General features: G+C 36.3%; 1 long non-coding RNA gene across 1 annotated transcript in view; it reads right to left on the bottom strand.

Moving 5' to 3' along the window:
* LOC110347175 (uncharacterized) overlaps window positions 1-1215 on the bottom strand; it is a 31244-nt gene extending 30029 nt beyond the window's left edge. The window contains exon 1 of the long non-coding RNA XR_002391614.2: window positions 746-1215. This is a non-coding gene — a long non-coding RNA (uncharacterized LOC110347175). The remainder of the gene's footprint in view (window positions 1-745) is intronic.
* Window positions 1216-14895: the final 13680 nt, after the last annotated feature.

The raw sequence follows: 14895 nt of genomic DNA, 5'->3' as shown, positions 1-14895 counted from the left end.
AACAAGTATTCGTGCCTGTCCTGGCCCTTCGGCCTCTTCAAACAGCACAACATATTTGCCTGATGACTTAAAATCTTCAGTGGTGAAATAACATGATAGAAAACAGTAAAATAAGATCCCAAACAAGCTTTAAAATTTACTATGAGGAATGTTCAAAAGCATCCTACCCAGAAAGAGTCAAACATAGATGGTATTGTACTTCAGTTATAAATTCTCTTAGGATAATTGGAATCACTTGTACTTATGCAAATTTACAATGACACTTTTATTCACATATTTTCTGGAATGCTAAAGCTGAAAATTCATTTCATACCTAGTCATGACAGGAATGAATTGTATTTATTAACAAACACCCTCTTTTGCCTTCATGTAAAGGTTCTTTGAGTCAAATGTTCTTGCTCAAATTCTCTTTTTATCTGCCCAGCAGAAAAGCACATCCACAAAACAAATAAATGGTGGTTTCATAAAAATGCAAACAGCAGGTTACTCCCCTACTTACACCCAGTCTGTGGCTCTGCATTGCTCTTGGTCTAAATTGCAATTATTTTAAACCAGCTTAGAGCCCCCTTCCTTTCCATTTCGTCTTATGCCAGTTTCCTCTTTGCCTTCTAGATTTTAGCTGCGGTACCCTTCCTTCTCTTCCTCAGATGTCAGTGTCCCTTCCGGCCTCAGACCTTCTCCTGGGCGACCCCATGTTCTCAGGTCACTCTCCTTGCATCCCCTGTTCAAAAGAGAGCTCACTGACCTCCCTGTCCGGCACAGGAGTCTGCACTGTCTGGTATCCGGATCTCTCCTTCTTAGTACATAGCAGTGTGTAACCATGTGTGTCTTGGTCACTTTCTTGTCACTGGGGCACAGTACCCAACACCCACAATTTAAAGGTGGAGAGGTTTATCTTGGCTCACACTTTCAGTCCATGGTTGGTCAGCTCCAAGGGGAAAACGGCACAGTGGAAAGAGTCTGGGAGGAAGAAAGTTGCTCATTTCCGGGGGCCAGGAAGCAGAGACAGAGGGGAGGAGTCAAGGAGGGAGATGGGCCCTTCCACATCCATCTCCCACCTTCCACATCCCACTTCCATGGTCTGCCGTTTCCATCCGGGGCACCTCCTCACAGCACATTCAACTGTGACGTCAGCAAAGCTTTAACCCACTGGTAAGTGGAGTCTCCACGGTCCATTCCTCTTCCAAAAGCCCCTTCTCTGAACACACAAGGCTTTAGGGGGACACATTCTAGATCTAAACCATAAGGATGTGTTTTGTGTTATTATTTTGTTTGAGACGCTCACCCACATCAGTGTTTAAGTCTTCTGACAACACAGGTCTGTTTTGCTTATTATCAAATTCACAACGTTTAGCCTAGAGCCTGACACTTGCAAGCTATGGAAATATTTACTGAATATTTGGATGCACGACTTAAGGGGCAACAGAGTTGGAGCTGCTCAGTGGGATGTCTTATCTTTTAGGCTCCAAATTTGGAGCACATAAAGCAACATTGGTTAATTTTAGCATTTGTCATATTTTAGACTTTGTAAACTTGAGGTTTCTACACATCTGATGGCCATGAAAGCAGACAGTACTCTCAAGCTGCATCTTGTCAAGAAGCCTATGGGAAAGCATGCTCATTCAGAAAAAAACTGAATCAAGTGATGAAGATAGGCGTATGAATTGTGATGTATGATATCACCCCAACTCTCTAAGACACGTTAAGCTAATTTGCATGTTTCACAGACTTTTTTTGGTACAGGGAATCAAACTCAAGACCTTGAGCTTGCCAGGCAGGTACTGTGCCACTGAGCTACGACTCCAGCCTACAGGGATTTTATTGAGCTCTTTTAATTTGATAAATTTATAGGTGCTATTTGACTGTTGTCTAATATGTGACAAAATGTTTAATAATCACTGTTAAAAGTTACAAAATAATTTTCAATTTTTCTCATAACTAGAGAGTAATGATATTTTCAAATGGATATATCTCCTATAACAACATATAGTTTTATTTTTATTTGTAGGTGAAAAGATGCAGAAATGTAGAATAATGCAGAAATAAATCTCAATTTACAAAAGTAAAGCTTTTTTGAGTCAACATAACAAAATAAAACTTTTACAATGCTTTTAGCATTCACATAAGGGCAAAAATGACCCTCTAAACTGCTTGGTAGGTGTTTTTACCTTGATTCCTTGCCTTAATTCCTTGGTAGGTATCTTGGCAGATATCTTTATGTTTTTGAAAAGGCTAGAATTCACAGATCCATTAAAGTTTAACACTGAGTTCAACTATAATCCATGATAAGAATTTTATTTTCAAGGTCCCAAAAGTTATGCCCAAACTTCTCTATGTAGTCAAAGGCAGTATTCAATAAGTCAGAATTCTAATCCATAAGATAAATTTCTAATCTTTACATCCATGTCTCCCTAAATTTCCTGAATACTCTGTTCCAGTGGTTGTGTACCTTTATATTCCTGTAAAAAGAATATCAGAATTTTCAAGAAGTCTCTTGTCCTGGTTCTTTGAAACAAAAGCCATTGTATGAAATACTTCTACTTAAGAAGATAAATGTTATCCATTTACGAATCTCATACCCAGGGAAGACTGACAAAAATATAAGTACATGAGTGCATAAGCATAGCTTGTCAATGCTGTAAAAAAGTAGTAGCATCTACTTTACATTCATTTATTCATTAAATGTCTACTAAGATTGCAAAGTACCAGGATTTTTTCTACACTTTAGAAAGTTGTGGGGGAAAGAGAAATAAAGGTACCATTCTCAAGGAATTACTATCTAGAAGTGAAGACCCAACAAATAAGATCAGCAATGAAAATGCCATCTTTTAGAAATTTCTTGATAGTGAAGACATAAAACTAAAAATCAGCCTCAGAATTATTTGGGGTGGCAGAGAAGACATTGTCACTCTACACACAACAACCGGGAAGGTCTCACTGAGATAACGCTATTGGAAAAATGAATTAAAGGAAGTACTTTGAAGAAAATTTTTGGATATTTGAAGTAAAAGTGAGACAGATACAGAATTTGAGGGTATGTACACAAACATATCAGGATTTCTGTCACTGTCATGACAAATCACCATACATTCAGCAGCTTAAAAACAGTGAAGTACAGTACTTTCTTAAGGCTTTTAGGTCAGCAGTCTGATCCAGATCTTACCAAGCCAAAATTAAAATCTCACCACAGCCTCTGGTTCGGGAGGCACTGGAGGAGAATTTCTTTTGCATTTGCCCAGATTCTCAAAACTCTCCACATTCCTCGGCTCATGGTTCCCTTTGTCCATCTTCAAAGCCAGCAGTTCACATATCTCCATGCTTTCCTTCAGTGTCACATAAGGAAGCCTCTCCACTTAAAGACTCCTGATTAAAGTGCATATCCAGGACAGTCTCTGGCTTTTCAGGTTCTTATCTGTAAGCACATCCACAGAACTCATCTTGCCATGGCTTTCTGACAAACTGGAGCACAGTTCTGATTCTGACCATTTTCCCAGTACATATGCTGCTTTTGAAGTGGATTTTTAGACACTGCCGTGCCATTCAGGACTCCCCATCCCTGCTGCTGCCTGAACCATGGGGTATAAGGAGTCATTGATGGGAGGAGCCTGCACTGAAGTGACCAGCCCGCTGTCTGCTGCAAGACAGGGACTCTTTGGATCAGGTGACAGCAAAGTTGTAGAAGTGAGAATTGGAAGGGCTGGAAGCCGTTGTCCCCTGAAGTCTGTCTGCTCAGTTCAGAGTCAGCATCTAGAACAGCATCAGCCTTTCTGTGATTCTGCAGACTTTCTGGACTAGCAGGGCCCTGATTTATATAGCTGTTATGTTTATTGTGTTCCTTCTGCCCCCTGAAATGAAACAGGTAAATTTTAACTCAGTGTTTGTGGGAAAAAAAATTGCAAACATCTTTTCTGAATATAAACTGATGAATGGGAGGATTTTTTGCCATTCCAGAAACACATTTTGGTATACATTTTCTTGAAAACATATATTCAAATACTTATATATTCCTTTTTAATTCTATTTCTCTCTGTTTGTAATTCACACTTCATATGGAAATTAGTAAAGAAATACTCAGTACACTTCTTTAATGAAACCAATGCCTTGTCATGGATAATATATCAATCAATCCCTCCCATTATGATGTAAGCATCAAACATTGATGATCTCATTTATCCTTAAAAGTTGGCACATATAGCAGACAAAATTAATATTGTGGATATTTCATTACTTTTCTTCTAATTAAGGATAAATTAGAACAATGTAAATTTTAGAGATATTGTGCATTTTTAAAACATGTAGTAGTCTATTCTTCATCACAATAAGTCAAATTTATAAATGTTCTATATACAAATTACAGTAGGTAACCCTTAGAGATAATTCTGAATAAAAGTTAAGTTTGTTTATCTTTTGCTTTCTATCAATTGTTCTACCTTATCTGACTTTGTACTTATATCTGATCATATATGGATTTCTCTCTAACAATTTTACTGTAGAAAATAGGAGTCTTTAATGAGTTATTTGTTGTAGTAAAATTTTTGAATCAAAATCACTATAAATTTAATAAGCCAATACCAGAAATTAGTAATACATTTATTCCTTTACTGTAACTTGGATAAATAGTTATCCAAATAGAATAGTATATATTTCTTCTGAGATGATAGTGCAAAGGTGGAAACAAAGAGAATTCTTGACATATTTGGCCTAAGGTTCAGCCCAGAGCTATGGTAGTAGAAAACCTTGCCCAATGAACTATCTCAAAGGCAGAAAATTGCCAAGATAAAAACCTTTATACCTCTGGATGTCTATGCTCAACCTAATCTTTGTGTTTCCCTCATTACTTGCGCTGTTAGGTGAGTTCAGAGTTCCCTAGATATTGTCCTTCCAGAAAGCCTACAAATGTTTCTACCTAATACTTTAAGGACTCAGCAGAGCTCAAGGAAAAAATATCTTCCCAGTTCTCCCATTTTGTTTAAGTCAATCACTTGTAATATTCAATTAGTTAAAAGACAATTTATTTGAAAAGCAGTAACATATACTGTGCTTGCCTATTCTTTTATTTTCTCCAAACAAAGGAACAGTGTATTATAAAATGTTACCATAGACTTATGGATCTTCCAATATTGAAATAGTAGGTGTGTGAATGAGTGGGTTGCCTTTTATTTTTGCAGGATCAGCTTCATAACTAAACATTGCCATGTCCTTAATCATCCTCCCAAAGAAAACACAAAAAACAACAGTATTAGTTTCTGAATTGGTGCTTCTCACAGGAACAAAAGAAATCTTCCAATCATTTCTCATTTATGGAATATAGCACTAGGTACTAAGCATTTTTTCCTGCCCTTCCCTTATTCATTTTTAGAACATTACTTCTGGACAGATTTTGTAATATGTGTGTGTGCATGCCTGTGGTATGTTTTTCAAATCTCCTTGTCCTTCCTGCTTATTTCAGTAGTATTTTGAAATTTAGATTCTCTAAGTCATAAACTTAGCAAGGAAATATTTACTTGACTTTGCTTTTCCGCACATATCCCACCTATCCAATTGTATTCTTATAATCATTAGAATAAATACTTCAAAAATTTCTCCTACCGTAAGACATTTCACGGCATTGTTATTGCTCTAAGTGACCTCTGGGAGAGTTAGAAAGGTCCCTCACTCACCCATTATTGCCCAATCCATTGATAACTTTAAGGAAAAGCATACTATTTGTTAAAGATGGTCCTGGCAACAGAATGAAATTGTAGTATCCTTCTCTATCCCAAGTACGATACTATTTCTTGGCTGTGGTTCCCCAATGCCATGAACCTTTTCACAAAGTAAGGCAAGGAACTGTGTTGGATACCAGTCAAGCAGATAATTCACCTCAGCACTTCTACCTGGAACCAAGGAACGTGTAGCGTCCTCCAGCTTCCCGTGGGAAGTGGGCGCGGCTTCCCAGTGGTCCTCCTTCAGGGCCCTGCAGCTCTAGGCATGGCTCTCTCCTGCCTGACTTCTCCAGTTTTAAGACTCAACAGCAAGGTAAGATTCCCTTCCTACTGACATGCTTTTCTTAGAAACATAGCTGTTAATTCTGCAAGAAAAATGATCAGGAACTGGATGAGGACAAATTTTACCTAATTTCATCTAACTTATTCACTTAAAAGTGTGTTTTGAACCTCAGTTTTTAAATTTTTCTCATGCTCCTAACTTGTTCCCTTACCTAGAAATGTCAATCATAAAATTAGTCTTCAATATAGGTTAAAAATAGATGTTCCTAAATGTAGTGGATTGGAATTTCTGTATATGAGCTTCAGACATCCATTTAAACAGAAATTCTGTTGGGCAGTCAGAATTGAGAACCATACAACACTGTTCACTGGGGGTAGAATTGGTCCCATATCATCATGATATTTGCAATATCATTTAAATATATTTTGATATTGAAAGATGGACAGAAATACTTAGACCTAAAGAATTTTGGAGACTTAACCAAGTTCAGTGTGTTGTGGCAGAAGCAAGGGACGTACCATATATCCATGTTAAAGCAATTCAGAGTTTATTACTTTCCATGTCATTCAAAGAGCACATATTCCAAGTCCATACCTTTTGGTTAACACACTAAGTTGTGCCAAAGAATAGCTGGGAAGATCACAAAATACACTCTAATCTATGCCAGGTTCACTATGACAGAAATGCACACCACACACTTAGCCAAGTATAAATTAAATAAAAGCATTGGCAGTGTAATGTATATGACTGTCATAAAGTCTGTGAATAGAAAGTAAGGCATTCTTAGAACTTTGACAAATTGAAGTGTTAAATCAAGAATAATAGTTAAGAAATGTAGTGAGCCCACAATATGAAAATGATCCACCCTAAAAGAGAGAAAATAGGTGGCAAAAAGGCTTACCTCAGAGTCAGACTAAGGTAGTCTCTATTATTGACAGCTTTAGCCTAATCATGAAAACAGCAACAAATCCTGCTATAACTTAGTGCCAGAAATGAAGTTTCTTAAGAAGTTATACTGCAATCGATCTAACAAAAAATGCTAACAGACAAAAGTTTATCTGAACAATACCATAGTTGTTTTTTACTCTCTCAAACTCATTCATGGCTTTATTCTTTTCCATATAAACTTGTTTTATTAAGGTACCTGCCACCTTCTTCGAGAACATGAAGTCCAGGGAATTGTTTTCAGTATTAATTAGGAAGAAAAGAAGCAGAATTTAAAGAATCTATCATTTTTAACCCATGTACATGTGTATAAACCTGTAGGTCTTTAACTGTCTGTTCTCCGTTCAGCGGCAGAAGTAATACATGAAGTTTATTTGTTGACTGCATAAAATTTGCCTGCTGACTGGTCACCTCTTTCTGACACTTCCCTATTCACTATCCTCATTCACCTCCTTGCCATTTTGCCCTTTTGGGTGATATTTTGTTGGGAGAACAGTGATTCCAGAGTAAAGGCAGCATCCAGTGTTCTACAGCTAAGAAGATTTTTTTTTCTTGTGATAATTAATAAGGATTTTGCTCTATAAATTTTGGGTTTTCTAGTGTCAGTAGCTCTCTGTCAGCTTTCTCAATACTTGAGACTTGCAGATCTTCAGTGTTGCCTAAAACATGTACCCTAAATGTGAAATCCCACCCTGTGTCCTGCCAGCCCCTCATGATGCTGACGTGAGAGCCCAGTGTGAACTCAGTCACACAGAGGAGCTTGTAAAGTGCATGGTTTCTCTTACATGAGAAACCCAATACATAAATAAAGTTAAAAATAAAAGAGAAAATTGGAAATAGTGAGGTGGATCTTTGGCATATGGGAAAGCAACTGAGAGATGGAGGGAGAAAGAAGGGAGGGAAATGAGATTTGTCAGAAAGAGGGGAATTGTGGAGTACTGTGTACATGTTCCAGGTCCCTACAAGGAATGTGATCATCATATATCTATCTATATCTCCAAGAGATGCAGGGAAGGGGTGGGAGAGGAGGAGACAGGTAAAAATAAGTTAAGAAATGTCATGGACATATACCAATTCCCCAGTGTGAATGTAAACATTATGTACTACAAACATGTACCAGAAACAAACAAAAAACTGATGCAGATATTTTTCAATTCAGGAGGTCATGAAATAAATTGTTTTTAAAATGAGAAGAAAATAGTATAAAAATGAAAATTGATTGTATTATTTATTTATTTCTCTAACTACTCTCAAAACTCACATACGTTTTCTTTTGGTTTCTGTATCCTCCTACCAACTTTATTAGTATGTCTGCCATCTGCTTTGACCCGTAAGCTCCTGAGAAAGAAGGACTTAATACTAATCGTCCTTGTTTACTTAGAATCCTGGTCAATACCTAGCATATAATAGCCATTAAACAAATGTTTAATAATTAGAAAATAAATGAATTTAAGTTTCTCGGGGAAAGAATCCACTCTTACTTAAGGAGCTCATTATGCTTAAAGGATCTCTGAGTACTCATTACAATAACAGAGAGCATTGATTACCATTAAATATCATCTTATTTAGACAGTGAGCAAGCTTCCTCTGTCTAAACTAGAATACATTTATTAGCATTCATTGAAGGTTGAAATAATATTCATGGCAATTTGTTAATGAACGTAATGAAAGAGGAAAGTAATTACTCATAAATGAAGAAGATACAGGAGGAGGTGGAGAAAGAGAAAATACAGACCTTTTTGTTCTTGTATTTGATTCTCCCAGTGTTCTGATTCTAAATGAGGGAGTCATAAATTAGGTGTTTGCCTGGTGTGTTGTTCAGAAAAAATCTTGAGATTTTAAATAGCTTACTTTGTAATTCATCATTAGGGAATATTGACTGCCTTACTTCGTTACTCTTAAACATTAATCACCATATCAATAGATGCTGATCATTTGTTGCAACATCTGTGTAACTGTGCAAGAGAAAGAGTCATTGTTAGGCAGGATAGTGTTGCATTATGATACCATTAAAATTGCCGACTACTGAGACAGAGCAGGTGTTTTCCCAGTAGGTGTTTCTGCTAAGAAAAAAAATAACTTCCCTGTTATTTAAGTATGCCATTGCAATAATTAGGGAGAGGGTATCTTAGAAAATGGTAAGTTTCCATTTAGCCAAAGAATATCCTTGACTATGACTTTGTAGTCACCTTTTGAGGGCTATGTTAAATGGCAGGCCAGTGCTAACTGTGATTCTCACAGATTTCCCCAGCTGACTGCCTAAGGACATCTGGCTACTTTCATACAGCTTGAATTTTTTCTTAAAATGACCCTCATTACCAAACTATTCTGAGCTCTGCATGTCCAGCCTCACTTTAAATTCTACAGAAATTCTAAATGTTTTTTAAAATAATATAAATTTAGAAAAAAATTTCAGGGAGTCATTGCTGGATCATTTTGCTTACACTAAAAAATGTTACTCTTATGACAAAATACCCATTCAGATCCATAACAATATCAGAATTAATGGGCACCTGGATATTCTTTTAATAATTTCAGCTAGCGATTTTATTTATTTTTTCAGCTCGCAATTTTAGATGACAGGTAGAAACCAAGCACAAGCTACAATTACTGCTAGCTGCTACTCCTAGGTCAAAATCACCATTTTGACCATTACATCCCTGTGTTCACCTCTCCGGGTTTGTTTGAAAATGAAATAAAATCTTTCAGTGACTTCTGTCTTTAACAATAATGAGGATAATATTAACAATATGCAATGTCTCCAAAGGAGATATTCATGATAACGCATGTTGACTGATTTGACTTTTAAAACAAGTTTCCCTTCAGCCTAAATCTCTACAGTATCAGATGCTTGGCAGTCATTTCCCTACCTGTTTGGCTTAGCTTAAAACTCCAACATCAAAACCTCAGCTGGAACAGCAGGTGGAAAAGCAGGTTTGGCCAATTCCAAATGCCAGTGTGAACTCAAGAGACAGAGCTCTTAATAAACTTTAAAATCCACAAAACATTGTGAACTTAGTGAATCTATTTCATGAGAAAAAAAAAAAAAGCTAGCTTAAATCCCAAGACAAACAGGAATAACTAACTGCATTTAAATATTTTTGGTAGTTCTGTTTAATCCAGCAGACACTTACTGTACATGTATTTTGTGCAAAATAATGTGGTAGTTTTTAGGGGACAGAGGGCAGAAGCAGGGAACAAAACAAAATAAAGTTTAAATTGAGATATTAAGATATCTATAACAGTACAAAATTTCCTAGATAGAAACAGCCATAAAATGCCTTGTATAAGTTTATGATTATTTGAGATTATTGTTGTTTAAGGAGAGATATAAAGCATCCAAGGAGAAAATTGAGAAATATCTGGAGAAGCAAGAGGAAGAGAAGGACAGAGAACTTAATATACATAGACATATGCTAACAAGTTTAAATTCAGCTGACAAGTTTGAACTAGAGACGAGGAGTTGTTAGCTCTATCTACTTTTTTGCTATTAGAAGTTGAATAAGTTGAATGAAATTTTCAGGCTTCTAATTTAGAAAGGATAATCAATCAATCCTGTCCGTGGTAGAGCAAATGGGCGCTGAAGGAAAACAGGAAGTCTTCACTCTTTCCATGCAGAAACAAGCCCTGAATTGAAATAATGACAGCAAAACAAGTAAGAAAAGGGGAACTATATGGGTCGAACTATTTCCATTTTGAAGTCTTTAAAGGAAATCTTTCCACATTTATATGTGCAACGATTACCTTGTCACATTTTAACAATGAAAGTGCGTGACTAACATTTTCTGCAATAATTTATCCTGCTATGTATGAAAATAATGGGCTTTCTGTGTGAAATTTTACTTTCTACTCAGCCTTGGTGTATTCACAAATATTCTGAAGGTTGGAAAAATATTAGATGTTAAGGAGGTAATTGGTGTCCAAATACACATTTGCTGTCTTTCAGAGATATTTTTAAGCATCAGCTTTGGGTTCCAAACTCGTACCTAAAAGAAAACAATGACAACTTGAAACCATGTACATATGGGAAAGACAACTACTAATAGAGAAAAAAAAAAAACAACTCAACACCAATGACAAGACTAATTTAAATGATGGAATGAACCAGAATACCAGTGTAAACTTGGTAAATTGAGGAATAAAGATAATGGACAGCTATCTCAATGTAGAATTCAATGAGGTAGAAAGGAGTGTCATGATTTGAAGATTAACTTACTCTCTCACATCCTATCCCTGCCTGGGCAAGATACTTGGCAGAAAAGAAAAGTGAATGTATTCCTAATCACAGTTACTATCAATTCTCTGGCATGAAGATTTTGAAACATTTTAAGATTATAGTATTTGTAAAGCATAAGAAAATATATCGTGTAAAAAAAAAAAGAAAAGAAAATATATCGTGATGAAAGAAATCTTCCAGATAATTATTTTCATTAATAAATCTATACCATGAATAAAATGCATAGACAATGGTACTACTTAGATTATTTAAAGCAACAACTCTCAAATTTGATGTAAACTTAGAACTGTTTTCATTATACATAGACACACACATATACATTTATATATATATATTACTATTTCCACATTAAGTCCACTTTTTAATAACCATTTTAGACATCTATTTATCAACATCAGGAGTATTTAATAAAATATTATTAATTTTTGAAAGTATATATGTAATGTAACCTTTATACTTTTTCTCTATGTGTAAATTCTGCCTCATAAAACATAGAATATGTATATAATATATATAAAACACTGCACACATTTATGTATGTATATTAGTATATGTCCTGCCAAAGCAAGCATGATGTATGTATATATATTCGCATAAATGTGTACATTATAAATTATATGAATATAACCTTTAGTGTCAGTATTTTTTTTCTAAGTGAGCAGATTAAAAGAATGATTTTTATCTACTCTAGATTTTCTAAATATAATTTTTCAACTAAAAGGTAAACACGTGTTTTAATGTTGTCAATTAAATTAAATACTTTTTATTTTAAGGAATATTTAAAGATGTAAAATATTTTAGGTAGAATAATGAAAGTATTCTTTTAGACTAATTTAGATTGCCTCAAACCTTGAAAGGAAAGCACACAAAACCTTTTAAAATTGAAAGGACTGTGCTCCACCCTAAGGAGCAGAAAATAAACATATTTAAATTCAAGCAGATTTACCAGAGACTAGAACTGACTCACGCAAACCAAGTGATCTCCAACATAATCTAATCCTAATAGTGGATAAGGATGTTTTATAGTCCATTCTACAGGTAGATTGGGCTAAATATTGCCATAGCAGAATGTTTTCCTGATTCTAAATATTTTTTTCTAACTTGATGTTCTCTTACAGGACATTTTAACTAAAATAGCAAAGGTCAAATGCAAAACCCACACTAGACTTCATTTTCTACAAAATACATTTTATTAACTATGTTTTATTAGTTTTCTAACTTTTCTTTTCAAAGTCACAGATTTACATGCAATTGAAAGAAATAATATAGAGAATACCATACAGGCTCCATACAGAGGTCTCCAGTAGTAACAGATTTTATAACTATAACTTAAAGTCAAAGCCAGGAAAGTAATAAAATAAAACCCATTGACTTTATTCAGATTTGACCAGTTTGATATACAGCCAGCGCTGTGCACATATGTGTGTGGTGCTATGTAACCCATTACATGTATGTACTGGTACAGTCCACTTACAAAGAACCTTGTACCTACCGGCCACAGTCTCCTCCCAGGATCCTGGCCCTGGCAAGCACTAGTCTCATCTCTATTTCTACAATATTTGCATCATAGAGTACTACAAAAATGAAATCAAATAGAATTTTGTTTTTTGTGTCTGGCTCTTTTCACCGAGAATAATTCTCTTGCGATCCATCAGAAGTGTCACGAGAATCAATAGTTTGTTTTCTTGCTGAGAAGCCCTTAATGCTCTCAGGTAGTGTGATTTCTCCCATTTTATTATCCTTTATCAAAATTGTTTTTACCTATTCTAGTTCATTTTCCTGACCATAAAAATTTTAAAATGATTGTGTCTGTGTCTAAGAGAAAAAAAGTCCTGCCAGGATTTAGATGAGAAATGCTTTAAACCTCCAGCTCAATTTTGAAAAAAGGGACATCTTTACTACATTGGGTGTTCCAACACAATAATAGGTGATCTCTTCATTTATTTAGATCTTAAAAAACTTTCATTGGGATTTTGTAACTTTAAATATATGGATTATATACATGTATATAATTATGCCTAATAGTTTTTCTTTCATTGGAGCAATTGCAAATATTGTACACATGATTGTTAATAGTATATACAAATAGATTAGTCTATGTGTGTTGATTTTATCTACTACAACATTGTTGAATTTTGGTTTTTTGTATTTTCTTTTTTGTATATTTCTTGGGGTTATTTACATAGATGATAACATCATTTACAAATGGAAATAGTTAATTATCTTTCTTTCCAATCAACAGGCCTTTTATTTATTTTTAATTAATTTTTAAAGTGTGGAATTATGGATAGGTAAATGAAGACATCCAGTTTGTTTTGTTTTGTTTTTTTGGTACTGGGGATTGAACTCAGGACATTGTGCTTGTGAGGCAGGCAGCGGAACCACTGAGCTAAATCCCCAGCCCCCAAATTTTTAATAATAGTATCTGCACAACTTCATTTTCCTTAAAAGATAATTAACTTGAACAAGATGATCTATAGAAAGTAAATGATAGCATGAATATTTTATAACTGTTTTATTTCATAATCAACTAAGGTCAGTACCAAAAATAACAAGTAAAATTGGTAATGCTTTCAGTTAGCTGATTTTGCTCAACTGTATCAACAGTGTCATTGAAAAGACTTTTTCTTCTCTCACTAACAATTCTTAGAAACAAATCAGAATAGGCAGATACATCTACCACTTGAATCTATTATGGTTTATAATCTTATTAAAGAGGCTTTTACTTTAATCATGTCAATTAGAAATGAATAATCTTATTACCACAAATCAATTATAATCCAGAGTTTAGATCTAGTATGAAATTAGAATTCTGTAAATCCTTGTTTTATGAATAAGAGAAATAAAATCATATTTATAAAGTTTAATTCTCCCTCATAATAATCTCTTCAGAGCCCGCTGCAGACAGGCAGGTCTAGCCATGCCCTACCTAGGTCCTGAGTCGCACAGAACACGCCAAATCAGCCCACTGCAGACAGGCAGGTCTGTGCACGCCCTACCGAGGTCCTGAGTCACACAGAACACGCCCAGTCGGCCCACTGCAGACAGGCAGGTCTGCCCAGGCCCTACCGAGGTCCCCAGTCACGGGGAATATGCCAAATCAGCCCACTGCACACAGGAAGGTCTGTGCACGCCCTGCCAAGGACCTGAGTCATGTGGAAGACACCGAATCACCCCGCTGCAGACAGGCAGCCCCCCGGTTCCATACTACAAAGACGCAGAGGACACCAGACCACCAGACCAAGGTACTGAGTCCCTCTGTTCGCAGCCCAGAGGTAGGGGCTTCTGAGCCATCGTCCCACTGCTCCTGGTCCAGAGGAAGGGACTTCCCGGTCACCATCCCTCCTGCTGCTCCCAGCCCAGAGGAAAGGGCTTTTGGGCCACCTTCTGTCCCGCTGCTCCTGGCCCAGAAGAAGGGGCTTCCAGGCCACCATCCCTCCCACAGCTCCCGGCCCAAAGGGAGGGGGTTCTGAGTCACCATCCCACTGCTCCTGGTCCAGAGGAAGGGGCTTCCCAGCCACCGTCCCTCCCGCTGCTCCCAGCCCACAGGAAAGGGCTTTTGGGTCACCATCCCTACCGCTGCTCCCAGGCCCTGTCCCACCTCACCCAGCTCAGAGGAGGTAATCCATGCAAGTGCTAACAGCCCCCCACCCCAGTCGAAATGAGAAAACACATAAATAAGTCTCAAAACCAGACTTCCAGATCACCTACAGCAACCACAAAGG

Source organism: Heterocephalus glaber, unplaced genomic scaffold (assembly GCF_053883595.1).
Source record: "Heterocephalus glaber isolate CG9 unplaced genomic scaffold, H.glaber_assembly_v1.0 deba00001058, whole genome shotgun sequence".
Taxonomy (NCBI): domain Eukaryota; kingdom Metazoa; phylum Chordata; class Mammalia; order Rodentia; family Bathyergidae; genus Heterocephalus; species Heterocephalus glaber.
This window is presented reverse-complemented; position numbering and strand designations above follow the sequence as displayed.